At 41.6% G+C, this 13,356-nt stretch overlaps 1 protein-coding gene across 5 annotated transcripts in view; it reads left to right on the forward strand.

The window, feature by feature from the left end:
* Positions 1-13,356, forward strand: part of PPP2R2B (protein phosphatase 2 regulatory subunit Bbeta) — a 448,554-nt gene that overhangs the window by 134,583 nt on the left and 300,615 nt on the right. The window contains exon 1 of one of the 5 annotated variants that reach the window (XM_004744692.3): positions 972-1,165. The exons of the other annotated variants lie outside the window; for them this stretch is intronic. The gene's annotated coding sequence lies outside the window, so the exon portion shown is untranslated. Of the gene's footprint in view, positions 1-971; positions 1,166-13,356 lie in introns of those variants that run through there. 5 annotated transcript variants of the gene reach the window in all.

Consider the following 13,356-nt stretch of genomic DNA (forward strand, 5'->3'; position numbering starts at 1 on the left):
ATCTCGTGGTTCAGCTGTGCAGTGATCTCATCATGTCTTCATAATTAGGCTTTATGACTACCATACTAATAACTGGCAGGAATGCAGTTCGCTGTTTGCACACTTGAGAGCACTCTGTGAGATCATGGCCCTAAATCATGCAGGCCAATCCTACTCCAGCTTTGACAGGTAAATTTTGCCTGCTTACAGTTTATGATAAACGGCGGTTCCCCTTTGGTCCTTCAGACCATTGTCATACTTGCTGTTCTGGAAAAAAAAAAAAGTAAGTGAATTTGATGGCGAGCCTGAAACAAAGTTGTCACCCATGAATATTATGAGTCCTTTTGGTTTCAAGTCAGAGAAAATCTGGCTCAGAACTGGCTTAATTAAAAAAGGCAATCATGGATTCTCAGGTAACTGAAAAACCCGGAAATAGTCCAAGCTTCGGAATACATTGTAAGTGGTTGAGTTATAGCAACAAAAACAACTTTGACTGCTTGGTTTTCTTCTTGATCTTCTGTGGTATCTTGCTTAATCCTATGGTTGGATTTTTTTGGAGATCCAGAATGATCTCTCACACCTTCTTGATCCTTCTTAGGCTGTGTAAATGCCCAGCAAGGAGAGAGAGAATTATTCTCCTTAAAGCTTGCTGAGCTGGAAAGCATTGTTCCCCGAAGACCCAGCAGACATCCCCTTGTCTGTCATTGGCCTGCACCCTGTCTTGGGCTTGAACTGGTCACTGTGAAAAGGCCAGTATGATGTGCTGATTAGCTTAAAGCAGTTGGGCTTCTACTCTAAAGCTGAGAGGGCTGTGCTTCCCCCAAGCACGTGGACAGTATAGGCAAAGCAGTTCCCAGATGGAGAGAGAATGCTGTGTGCTGGCAGGGTGAAGGCATCAAAAGCTGATTACCCCCACCAATGGGAAACATTGACTATTGTGAAGTCAGTGACCACCAGGCCCTGAACGCCCCTCCATGTGACTATAGGGCCAGGATGTTGAAGACAGCTGGGAGGAGGTGCTGGGAACACTGGGCTGCCTCCTATCATCTAGCTTGCGGTCCAACATGTGAGTAACACCAATACAAATGAAAAGTCATCGAATGTGCCCATTTGTGAATATCGTCCTGGCAGACACTGACTGGGAGGTAGAGTCCTGGAGAGGTGTTTATTTTCTGATGTAAAAAAGGTAAGGGGAGCCTTTCTTGACATTTTTGGATAGCCAGTAGTAATAATAACCTCTACCGTCATGCACCCCTGAGGAAAATGCACAGGAAAGCAGGAACTGCAAAGATTGAACCTTAACTACCAAGGAGAAGAAAGAGTGAATTGAGGTTAAGATATTCACTTATTGCACTGGTGTTGATCAGCACCTGCTGCATACTTGGCCCTGACCTAGGCCCTTTACAGGATACATTGAGTTTAGTAGAATGTTTCAGAACACAGGCCTTGGTATGTCTCCAATCTGGAAATGAACCCCAGCTCTGTCATGCCGTCTCTCCAAGCCTCGGCTGCCTCACGTGTTCGATGAGGGAATGCCTACCTCTATGGTCCATTGTGAATATCAAATAACATAAAATAAATTGGAAAGAAATAAAGCATTCACCCAGGTGACTGGCACATTTGTAATCACAAGAAATGGCAGGTGTCTTAATCACAATTAAGAACACGAGGGGTGTTACACTTGAAAGTCAGTAAGACATGGCTGCTGTTCTTTGGATGCCCATCAAGGAGAGGAGGCGTGAAATGTATACAGGGGCTGAATGCTGGAGGAGAAATAGGGATAAAATGACAGAAGTTTGCAGGAAGATGGCGGTTTTCTGCGCTGGGAGGCAAGAAGCCTCCGTGATAGGCATTTTATTGCAAAAGCTAGTGGACTTGTGTTTAACTTTAGATGACATCTTCTGGGTCTTTTCTCTAATGTCTCTTTTAGAAACCAAATTTTAAGTGTCAGTACAAAGGCTGTAAGAGCAAGCTAGGTGAGTAATATTGACACTCGCCTAAGAGTACATTCTCTCCAGAGAGGGCAAGGTGCCAGATGTCTCCATTGCTCTGTCCTGCCTCGTGTGGGAGATGAGACCACACGGCAAAAGGAGTAGCTGCTTTATTCCTGGCTTAGAATGGGGCTATTAGATTATACTCCCATAGGCATTTGGTAATCTGTTTAACTGAGCTCAGTCGTTTGTCTTGTTTGCTGACTACTTAGCAGATGGATTTGTGATTTTGGTAATTACTATATGAACGTTAATAAGACATGATATCTTTTATTAATTACTACTTTGTGTGGTTTGTTTTTCAAAATAGCAAAAATGAGGTGACTCACAAATATTAACGAGTCACAAGCCTTAGATGTGCAGAATTAGCATTTGGAGGTTATTTGTTCTGGAATGGATGTCCCCTCTTGAATTTTTCACTCAAGAACAAAGACCAGAGTCTCTGTATTATACTATGCACCCTAGAAAAGGCTGATTTGGTCTGCTCAGCCAGAAACTACTTAATTTAGAGAAGTGCTCATTTATACTTCTTCCATTTTAATTCTCTCCAAAGAGATTTTGGTGTTTAAAGGATAAAGTACTTGCAGAGAAGTACTTAAGTTATGCCATAAATATCAATTTCTCATAGAATTAAATGAGATTTGGACCTGATTTTTAAAGGTAAGTGGGTACCGCTGATGTATCCACTCCCCTAGCGCGTGCGCACACACACACACACACACACATATGTGCACACACACACACAGCAGAGCATAATAGGGCACAACAGTGAGCCAGAGACTGGGAGCAGATTGGTAGAAGTCTCATCCTGCCCTGTGGCTTTCTCCCCTCCATTCACAAAAGCATCAGCAAGCCGTCCTGAAAAGCCATTTCCTAGTAGGGACTGGAAGTCCCACAGTTATGTAGCAAAAAAACAGCATCTCCTCTGGGGTAGCTCAGTCGGAAAGTACTTCTGAACAAAGCAATCAGGTGGCGTGTTGTTACTGCCCTCCCTGAAGAACTCGTTTAATGACTCCTAGAAGGGTACAGTTTCCTCTCAAGATCCATTGCCGACCGTGCTTTGAATTGCCTGCACATCCCAGTGTTGACGGCATCAACAAGCATTTCTTGAGAACACACCATGCCCCTCACTGTATTAGGCTTGGTGAAGGCTTTATAGTGCACAGTGAAGACAGCCCGTGCCTGAAGGGATCAATCGCCCATGTCCCTGGTGATTACAGGGGCAGACATGGTGCTGGACTTTTGCACAAAACTTAAACCAGCAGAAAGACTCAACGGAAGAGTCTGCTCATCTCTCTGTCCAGCTACCTTTTCAGGAACTCAAGTAAATCCTAATAATTATTATAACTTTCATTTATGAAGAGCTGATATGTGCTACATAGTATGTTAAGCATAGTATGTCATGCATTTTGTCTCTGGCTCTTCACACACACACACACACACACACACAAAACCTTTGGTAATTATATATATAAGTCCATTTTATAGATGTGCAAATTCTTGGCTAACATCAAAAATCACACTGTTAATAATTAGCCATGAAGTGTCAGCGCTGTGTCAGCCACTGCCATTATATACAAAGTAGAGCGACTTAATTTTGAAAATTAACATTAAATTCAATGGCCAGTTTTTTGTTTGTTTGTTTGTTTTTACCTTCTTACAAGCCACAAAATTGGGACTTCTGAGCTGTTTCCAACTTTAGAGCTGCTCTTCTGGTATAATCTATAAATTAAGCACAGGGCTTTTTACGTGACCGCATAGCAAGAATCTTGGGATACCAGTTGGCTGCCCATGGAGACCTCTTAACAAACTGTGTCCAGTTAGGACAGGTGAATCTTTCAGTGGTGCTTCATTGAAAAGATGTGTGAAGTGGGCCTGATAGGGGCATCGGTATGGGAGAAAGTGTGGATTCTCCATCATGTCTCAGCTGAGTGGTCTTTTGCTCTGGTTCCGTCTTTGTTGCCTGGGCAACTTCTCTCAGAATGGGAGAAACTCACTTTCCCTATTTTATGTAGATCTGTGGGAAGAACTAAGAGTTGTAGCTATGGGTTACTTGTTATCCACTACCACCTACAGCTGAGAGATCAAAGCAGTATTTGGGGGGAAGCACACCATTGTGCCCAAGATTCAGAAAGACTCAGACTCACCCAGCATCTCTTGGGTAGCTTTGACATCAGATGGGAGAAAGATCACCTCCTTGGATCTATACTCAGTTTTTCTGTAAGAGGAATATCCTATAGTAATTTTCTTTACTTTTTGTGTTAGAGTTGGAGGAAGTTTTGAGAAGGCCATGCTGTGAAATGAGTGCAAACTTGGGTTTGGAAATCAGTCTTGAGTTCAAAGTTGAGCTTCACCCTGTGCTAAGTGTATGTCTTTGGGCAAGTTACTTTTAACCCTTTTTAATCTGTTTCCTCATCTACAAAATGCAAATATACATCAAATATACATCTGGCATATAATTGATTTCCATTTATTTATTCGGGGTCTACTCGTGCAACAGGCAATTGGCTCAGTATGAGGGTAGCAACTGTGATAAGAAGGCTCGGCGCCTGCCAGCCTTCGCAGAGGTTAAGTCTACCAAAGGTTAAATCTATCCAACTAGTCACTACAGGCATTGAATTATAAAAGAGGAAGCAGAATGAATCAGGGGAGCTAACAACAGAGAACCTTATCTAGTTGAGGTGGAATTGGAGACAGGTCTCCCTGAGAGAACAATATTAAAGATTTGAGGGAAAGTTCAAGTTATCCAGGTGAAGAGTAGAAGAAGTACATTTTGCAAAGGAATGTATTTAAAAGCCTATAGGCAAGAGAGAGCACAAAAATATAGGAAGAACCAGAAGTGTTTGAGGCCAGGTGAAGCCAAATCATTCACGAGAGGTGCAGAGTACTTAAATTGAGGTTGAGAGACACAAAGGTTGATGGCGCCTTAGAGGGCCTCATAAACTCTGTTAAGACGTTTGGCCTTTATCCTAAAGGCAATGCAGGGACCTTAAAGGGTTTTAGTGGGAGTGACACAGGGAGGAGTTGTAAGGATGAAATGAAATAGGGAATACAAATAGGGCTTAGCACAGTGTTAGCACTTCATCGTCCCCGCCCCCCCTCCCCATTCAGTCAGCGGTATGTGCTGTTGGTACCCTTTCCAACTTCTTCATTACTCTTAAGATTACCAACTTCAGTTTAAAGGTCGAAGTCTCCCCGTGCTCTGTGGTAACAGACTTAGGGTGGTTTGTTATGGAGCAAACATGTTCATTCTGAAAGGCCTGTAAAACTCTTCTCGACACCATGCAGAAAGAGGTGGGAAGCCCAAAGGCAAATTTCTCTTCATGTATCTTCTTCCTCCTCTTTCTCCACGCCTCTGCCTGCCACCTCCTCGGTGAGTTCTCATGCAGTGAAGTCATCCTGCTTTCTGGCACTTCTGTCAATTTCATAATGGTTTCTTTGCCGGAGCCTAAATACAAAAATGCAGGTGGGCCAGATGATATGTTTTCAAGAGAAAGCAGGGGGGCGGGGAGGCGTTCTCATGCTCACAGTTGGAGAGCACCTGTGAAAAGCACAGGTAGGCTGCAGAGTGACACGGGTCCCTCCATGCCTGAGATGACTCACTTGTTTTGGACGAGGGCAGATGTCAGATTACTTGGTGCTTTATTTTTAAATAAATACTTTGCATCCTCAGGTAGCAGATACCATGACAGGGCTCAGTAAAAGCTGAGGAAAGAACTGAACATTTTTATGGTCATTAGACTGTCCACGTTCCTTGTCCTCTGATCTGGCTGCATCTAGGTTATAGAGGAAGACTGGGCTGAGGGGCCAAACAGGTTGAAGGTGGTGGTCACTATGGTATTAGAGGGAATATGGACTGGCAGCCAGGAGATAGATCATTTATTTATTTATTTATTTATCTGTAGCCTCCTTGTTTGCGAAAAATTGTGAAGAGGCCAAGTTGGTTATGTTTTGAAACTAACCCTGCCATTAACTGTGTGTCCTTGGGAATAACTTTGAACCTCTCTTCAAATTTTTTTTGAAAATTTTATTTATTTATTTATTTATTTATTTATTTGTCAGAGAAAGAGAGAGAGAGAGCACAAGCAAGCAAAGTGGCATGCAGAGTCAGAGAGAAAAGCAGGCCCCCCACTGAGCAAGGAGCCCGATGTGGGACTCGATCCCAGGACCCTGGGATCATGACCTGAGCTGAAGGCAGCAGCTTAACCGACTGAGCCACCCGGGAGTCCCCACTTTGAACCGCTCTATAAGTAAGGATTCTTATCTATGAAAGGAATTTCTTAATTACACACAGAATAAATGATGGACACCAGTAAGCAGGGATTCTCCTTTTCTTGGCTCTGAGAAATGTCCTACAAGGCATGACTCCGCCCTAAAGCACCTACAGGCTCTTGGTGAGAAAAGCACAAACACAGGTAATGACAGTCAGGAAAGCATATACCTCAAAGGATAGCACCAGAAAACAGCATCACCATTGCTCAAGTGAATGAAGAAAGTCAACACAGTTTAGCTCTGGAACAAGGCTTGGAATCAGGACAAGTCTGATTTAGAATCCTGGCTCTATCACCTACTGCATTCATTCATTCATTGCATGTGTCTTAGATGCCAATCATATGCCAGATACTGTGTTTGGTGATGGGGGTACAACAGCAACCAGGACATAGAAAGATGGACAGAAACGACTTAGTTTTTTCCTCTGTCACTCTCTACTGAGTGTATATATTTGTAATCATTGGATTAACTAGCTCTATGATGAGATCACACTATACCCTCAGAGAGAGAATATTCTCTGAGTGTTCAAAACAATAGGTAACATCTGGTTAGAATTTTCTTTTTTATTCTTCTGAGTTGGAAGGAATTGAAATAACTCAAATACAGTTTTAAAATATTAACACTTTGCCTCTTTTTGTTGTGGATCATGCAGTGTTTGTACCAAATATTTGAGTACCAACTATGGGCCAGATGCAGTACAAAGCACTTCAAAGTGAATAAAGTTATTGATTTCCTTTAGAAGTGTTGTACTAATGCACTGTCTTCAGGGAGCTTTCATTGGGAATCACAGCTGGCCCCAAAGTGGAAGTCATGTGTTTGACTTGTCCAGTTTTTATAAATGACTTCTCTATCATCCCTGGAAGGACAAGAGGATTTTAGGGCAATAAGGTCTAAGTTTTCTTAAGACAATTGGATTGCACAAAGGCGTGACGAAAGAAAGGTGCAGTGAAAGTGTGGAGATGGAGGTTTCCTCGTGTTTGTTTTTGTCCATGGTTTTTAAACACTAGCCAAGAGGAGGCTAGTCTAAGAACTGGGGCAGAGGGGAAGGAATTAATAGAAGTTGATTTTTGCTATAGTGGCTCAGAATATGTATGAATATATGAATTTATGAACCAAATGAAATCATATCTGGGCAGGGGACAAAGGGCGGTTAATCCATGAGTCACTCATTAAAGAAATGTAACAGAGCAGAGTCCTCCTTAAAGTCTACACCTAGATGTGACAGCTAAACTCGGGGTAAGGGACAGCAGCTTTGCAAAACAGCCTTAATGTCTAGGGTGCTGAAATTTCACAGCCAGGAAACGCTTATGAAGAAATCCTACCATTGGAGGCGGTATGTGCCCTGTGTGTGTGTGTGTGTGTGTGTGTGTGTGTGTGTGTGTAGGGAGGATAACTTCTCTTGATTGATGGGGTGGGAGAGGGAAAAGGTGCATGAATGAGAGAGAGCTAGGGTTTGCAAAGGGCTGTGGGAAGAATGTTTTCAGTTAAATGCCAGGATAAGCAATTTGGAGTTTATTCTGAGCACAAGGGAAGATGTTGGAGAATTTTAAGTAGAAGAATTGCATGATCTAATTCATAATTGTTAAAAGTGTTTTTCTCTAGCTACTTGCAGATTATAGATTTCAAGGGACAAAAATGAAAGCAGGAGACCCAATAAGAAGGCCGTGCCTTAGACCAACAGAGAGGCAGTGCAGATAGATAAAGACATATTTGAGAGCTATTTAGAAAGCACATTTGCTGGATTTGCTGATAAAAGACATTTGGAGGAAAGGAAAAAGGAAAGAAAAAAACACATCGGATTTTAGCTTCAGAATGTGTGCATTTTGACTGGGATATCCAGATGGGAATGGTTTTTGTGGAAGCCACTATTGATTCTAAGGCAAAGTGGTAGGCTAGTTAGTGAGATACTTGTGAGCTAGGGGGGACTTCAAGACTCTGGGCACACAATTGTACCACACATGGTCAACACCTAATAGGGCTCTTTGGCACTCCCAGTTGGGGTGCTAGATCTGCCTCCTACATTATCATGTAGCCAAAGAAGATGGCTGTGCTCATAAAACCCACTCCTATAATATTCATGCACTAGCACATGACCCACTGATGTTTCATGCTTAATTTAGGGCCAACCTGGCCAGCAACATATTTCTGCAACAACAGTAGTTTCATTACTTCCTTTGGACACCTCATTTGTTCCCACATTGAAGTACTTTGTTTAGCAGGTTGTGCCATGAGATCAAATTTAGAGATAGTGTGTACACAACCTAAAGTTCTCATCTCACCAGAGATGAGAAATGGTGCCCAGGAAAACACACGGACCATTAGCTTTTGGATGTGACCTTTATATAGATTGTAATAAGGTACCAGGATGCCGTCCAGTGGGACAGTTGTGTAAACCGCCACCCCCCCCCAACAATCACTGCTTCCAATACCCCTCACAGATGGTTTCTGAACTCAATTTACACAAGCTTGACAAATGAAAACCAAGCAGCTTTTTTTGCATTTCATCTTGCTTTCTTGCTCATGATAGAAGGCCTTCTTTGGGGGAAGGGAAAATATACTGCAATAAATCTTTAAAAGTATTGTAACATTCAAAATGTCAATATTGATTTGAAATGATTGCATCATTTTCTGAAATAATGATTTGTGTGAGGAATGTCATGAATTCTAATTAATTTACATATGCATTAAAATCTACTTTCGAAGAAACCCTCTTTTCCAAACATTAGAAATTAAATATTTATACTTGTTGTGATTTCATATATACATACTTAATATTTTCTCTCAAACCCACCTGCTCTCCACCGTACATCATGTTCTCTGCTGATTCTTTATAACCCATAGATTTGGAGTTGGGTTAGCCCCAGCGAAAAATCCCACCAAAGACCACACAAGTGGCAAGTAGAAAGCATCAGCTAGTTCCATTTTAGCAGAACACAGGAGGTAATTTGAATTTAAATCATCTCATTGCTTTTAAGGATCTCTCCTTACTGTTTAATCCATTAAAGAATTTAAGAGTTTAGCCAAAATATATGTATTATGTTTATTTGAGATTATGGTCAAGTTCCTGAAATTCTCCATGTTTCAATTCAGTTTCATCTTTTCAAATTAGAGATAATCATATAAGTTGAGAACCATGTCTTAGAGGGTCTTTATGGGTAATGGTAACTAGGAGATCAGGAAACTGAGGGAGTTGTTTCACGTGAAAGATATTTTAAAAATATAGAAAACCAGGAAATAAAAAAAGGAGGCCTAGTATGCAGAGAAAATTTTTGTCTTCCTGGAAATACATAGTGGCCTCTATTTCTTTCCATTCATACTAAACAGAGAAATTCCTTTAATTTTTCTGTCTTGGGTATAGGGGTAGTTTGAAAGTTTGGTGTAAGATAACCAGTCACAATAGTTATGGGAGACGATAGTAAACCTCAGGAATCCTCCCTATCTTTCTCAAGTACAGGGCTTCCCCTTCAGTCACATGTGGAGAACACCTTTTCCAAAATTCCTTCCCATTCTTTTCCCCTGCCTTCTCCCATCAGCCTAGTAATGATAACACATATTTGTTTAGCCTATTTTTTGTGTTAAGTACTTGGCTCCCTTTGCACTTCTGAGCTCATAGCAAATAGACACTTCTAGCCAACTAAAAATTCAGTCTTGCCTCCAAAGGATGTTACCCTTATGACCAGACAGTCTCCACACAACATTTCAAGAATGACCAAATGAAGCATTAGACAGGGATCTACCTACTAGGCTGAGCACATAGTATTTTCAACAACATTTCCTGCAATGGATGAAAGTCCTTAGACAGATAGGATTTTCACATGCCAGTATATAATCTCCCAAAGAGCATGACACTCATCTGCCTTTTTTCCTACACTATTTCCATACCAAGGCTGATACTTAGCACACAGCAGGGACTTACTAAGTGTTGGGTATGAGTAAGTTAGTGAGTGAGTGAATGAATGAATGAATGAACAGGTGAATGTTGAAAAAACAGAGAAAATTGTGTACTAGGTCCCCTCTTGGCAAATGTGCCGAATGCCTCGTCATCCTTCCTCCACTCTTGCTCTCTCTCAATCATTGAGAAGACTGGCTTCCTCCCCTCTCCTCTCCATTGTATAACTCCTATTCATTCTGAGGTGTTAGCTCAGAGTCACTTTATTCAGGCAGGGACACTGGTTCCTCAAAGGAGAAGACCATACTCCTTAGGGTATCCTATACCTCTCATAGGAAACTGACTTAAATCAGTTACTGAAATACATTACTTAAATCAGAGCTCGGTGAAGTAGTTTGCCCTCCCCGTGCTGTGCTGAAACAACCCTCAGTGCAGAGTGTGTGCCTGTATTCACTGTGTATACCCTGCCAGATTTTGTGTGCTTCCTGTTCTAGATGCTCAGCAAATACTTGTTAACTAATATATATGCAAAGAAGGTGACTTCCGATGGACGAAAATAGGACCCAAGTGTGGCCATGTAGAAAGAAGAATCCTTTGGGCTCACTACGAGGAAAACCAGCAATATGAATCTATGAAACTGTAACTTGTAACTTGAAACTTGGTCTTTGACTGTAACTGTAACTTGAAACTGTAACTTGTAACTTGGTCTTTGTCCCTTTCTCTAGCACAGAGCTCCTGAAAACCTTGGAGTTGCCTGAGCCATGAGAACCATAAATATGTCTTTTGTTGCATAAAGTGGTGACTTTTGGAGAATATCAAAGGCTGGGAGCTGGTTGCCAGTTCAGCCAAGCATGTGCCTGGAGGGTTAGAACTCCTGGTGGTACCCAACCTCCGGGGAGGGGAGAGCAACTCAAAGTTGATTTCAACCACCAGTGGCCAGTGATTTAATCAATGATGCTTATGTAAGGAAGCTTTTATAAAACCTCCAAAAGACAGGGTTTGGGGTGCTTCCTGCTTGGTAAACACATGGAGATTTGGGGAGAGTGGTACCCTCAGAGAGGGCACAGGAGCTCTGAGCCCTGTTCTCATGCCTTTGCCTTGTTCATCTCTTCCATCTGGCTGTTCCTAACTTGTATTCTTTCATAATAAGCTGGTAATGTACTAAGGAAAATGTTTCTCAGAGTTCTGTGAGCCACCCTAGCAAATTAATCAAATGCAAGGAGGGAACCTCCAATCTATATGGTAGATAGTATCAGAATTGAGTTGAATTGTAGCACAGCCAGCTGGTGTCCAAGCATTACTTCATACAGAGAAACCACTCCTCCACATTGGAACTTGTCCTAGAGCCTTTTAGAACTGTTAATACAAAAGGCGCTAGTCTTCCATGTGAGGGCTTGTATGCCCTGTGCCTGACTGAGGATAGTCTTAACAAGGAGGGAGAAGTGGCAGTATTATTTTTATAGCCATCACTAACACCCATTGATTATAAATTACTGCGCTGAGGATTAATTGCCAATGAAAGCAGAAAGGTTTCCTGTCCTCTTGGAGTTTAACATCTAGTGAGAGAGAGAGATGGTAATTAAACAAACAAATGTGTAAGAACCAACTGTGATTAATTTGAAACACCAAGAAAATATCTGACATATGAATTAAGCCCTTAGGAAATGATGGAGTGTAGAAGGGGGTTAATTATGTGAAAAAGGATCCTACAGCATTTTTAGATGAGGAATACCCTATGCAAAGCTCCTGTGGCAGACAGAGGGAGATGAGCGTGGTGCGTTCAAGAACCTGAAAGAAGACCAGTGTGATTGATGTGCAGTTTTCAGGAAGATTATTAGAAGATAAAGCTGGAAGATTATTAAAAATAAAGCTGGAGAGGTATGCAGGGACCAGAAGATTCTGGGTTTGGGGGACGTGGTAAGGATTTTCTACTTTATTCTGAAAAGAGCCTAAGAAACAACTGAAAAGCTAGGTGTAACACAATCAAATTGCATAATACATTATTGTTTTAGTCTGCTTGGGCCACCATAATTAGGTATCTTAAATAATAGAAATTTATTTGTCACAGTTCCGGAGGCTGAAAGTCCCCAAGGTAAGGATGCTAGGATGATCAGGTTCTGGTGAGAGCCCTTTTCCTGGCTCGCATAGAGCGGTTACCTTTTTGCTGAGTCTTCAGATTCTTATAATGATACTAACCCCATCATGGGGACCCCACTCACATGGCCTCATCTAATCTCAATCACGTCTCGAAGTCCCTACTTCCAAATACTGTCACGCTGGGTGTTAGGGCTTTAACATATGAATGGGGGCAAGGGACAATTGAGTCTGTAACAGTAATATACTATTAATAGCAACATCATTGAACATTGATTGATGCTTCCTATGGGCCGGGCAATATGTTTAAGGTATGAATTATTTCATTTCCTCCTCAGTAGACCACCGTGAGGAAGGTTTCTCGTGCCAGCACATTTTAGCAGGTAAAGCAGGGGATGTTCTGAGATCAAAGCCAGGACTGAAGTGAAGCAAACTACCAGCCTACAGCACAGAAGTTAAGGAAGAAGGGACTCACTCACAGGCCATGCCACAGCCCTGAGAGGCAACACCTTACACCTTACATTTTGTGCACTTTGAGACAATTCACTTGTCTCAAATCTGGGTCAGGTAAACTATCCTGGATTACTTGGAAGTTCATAAATAATCAAAGTAGGTTTCAAATCCAGGGCCGGCAAGCTCTTTAAGAGGTTTTCTGTCTCTAGAATTTTCTGAATTTCCAAATGAACACTCTGCTGCCCACCTCATTGTTGGCCTCCCATAAAAATGAAATTATTTGCCATGAAAGATTAAATTTCATATTAGGCTTTGAAGTGTAAATAGCTCGACTCAGCTGAAATGAATTCAGAAAATGAAAACTGATAAAATATAGTATTCACCCCATGGAAGGGACTGTCTCAACATTATTCAGGAGATGAGAAAGAACGAGTCAAATATTTAAAAAGTAAACAGGTTTTCTCGTTAATTCTAAGCCAACAAAATGAAAATTAAATCTTCTAGCTGCAATTAGATAAATGGATGTCAATCAGATATGAAACTGCTAATGAAATTAGCCATGGGGGTAGTCCTTAATCTGTTTGGGCTTTTTTTGGTGGGACAGTATAAATGTAATCTGTTATCAGCACAGTTATGATTGAATTATTAATAATATTGTGCAAGGCCACCTAGAAACCA

The sequence above is a fragment of the Mustela putorius genome, unplaced genomic scaffold (genome assembly GCF_011764305.1).
Source record: "Mustela putorius furo isolate JIRA1106 unplaced genomic scaffold, ASM1176430v1.1 tig00000145_pilon_pilon_pilon, whole genome shotgun sequence".
Lineage (NCBI taxonomy): Eukaryota > Metazoa > Chordata > Mammalia > Carnivora > Mustelidae > Mustela > Mustela putorius.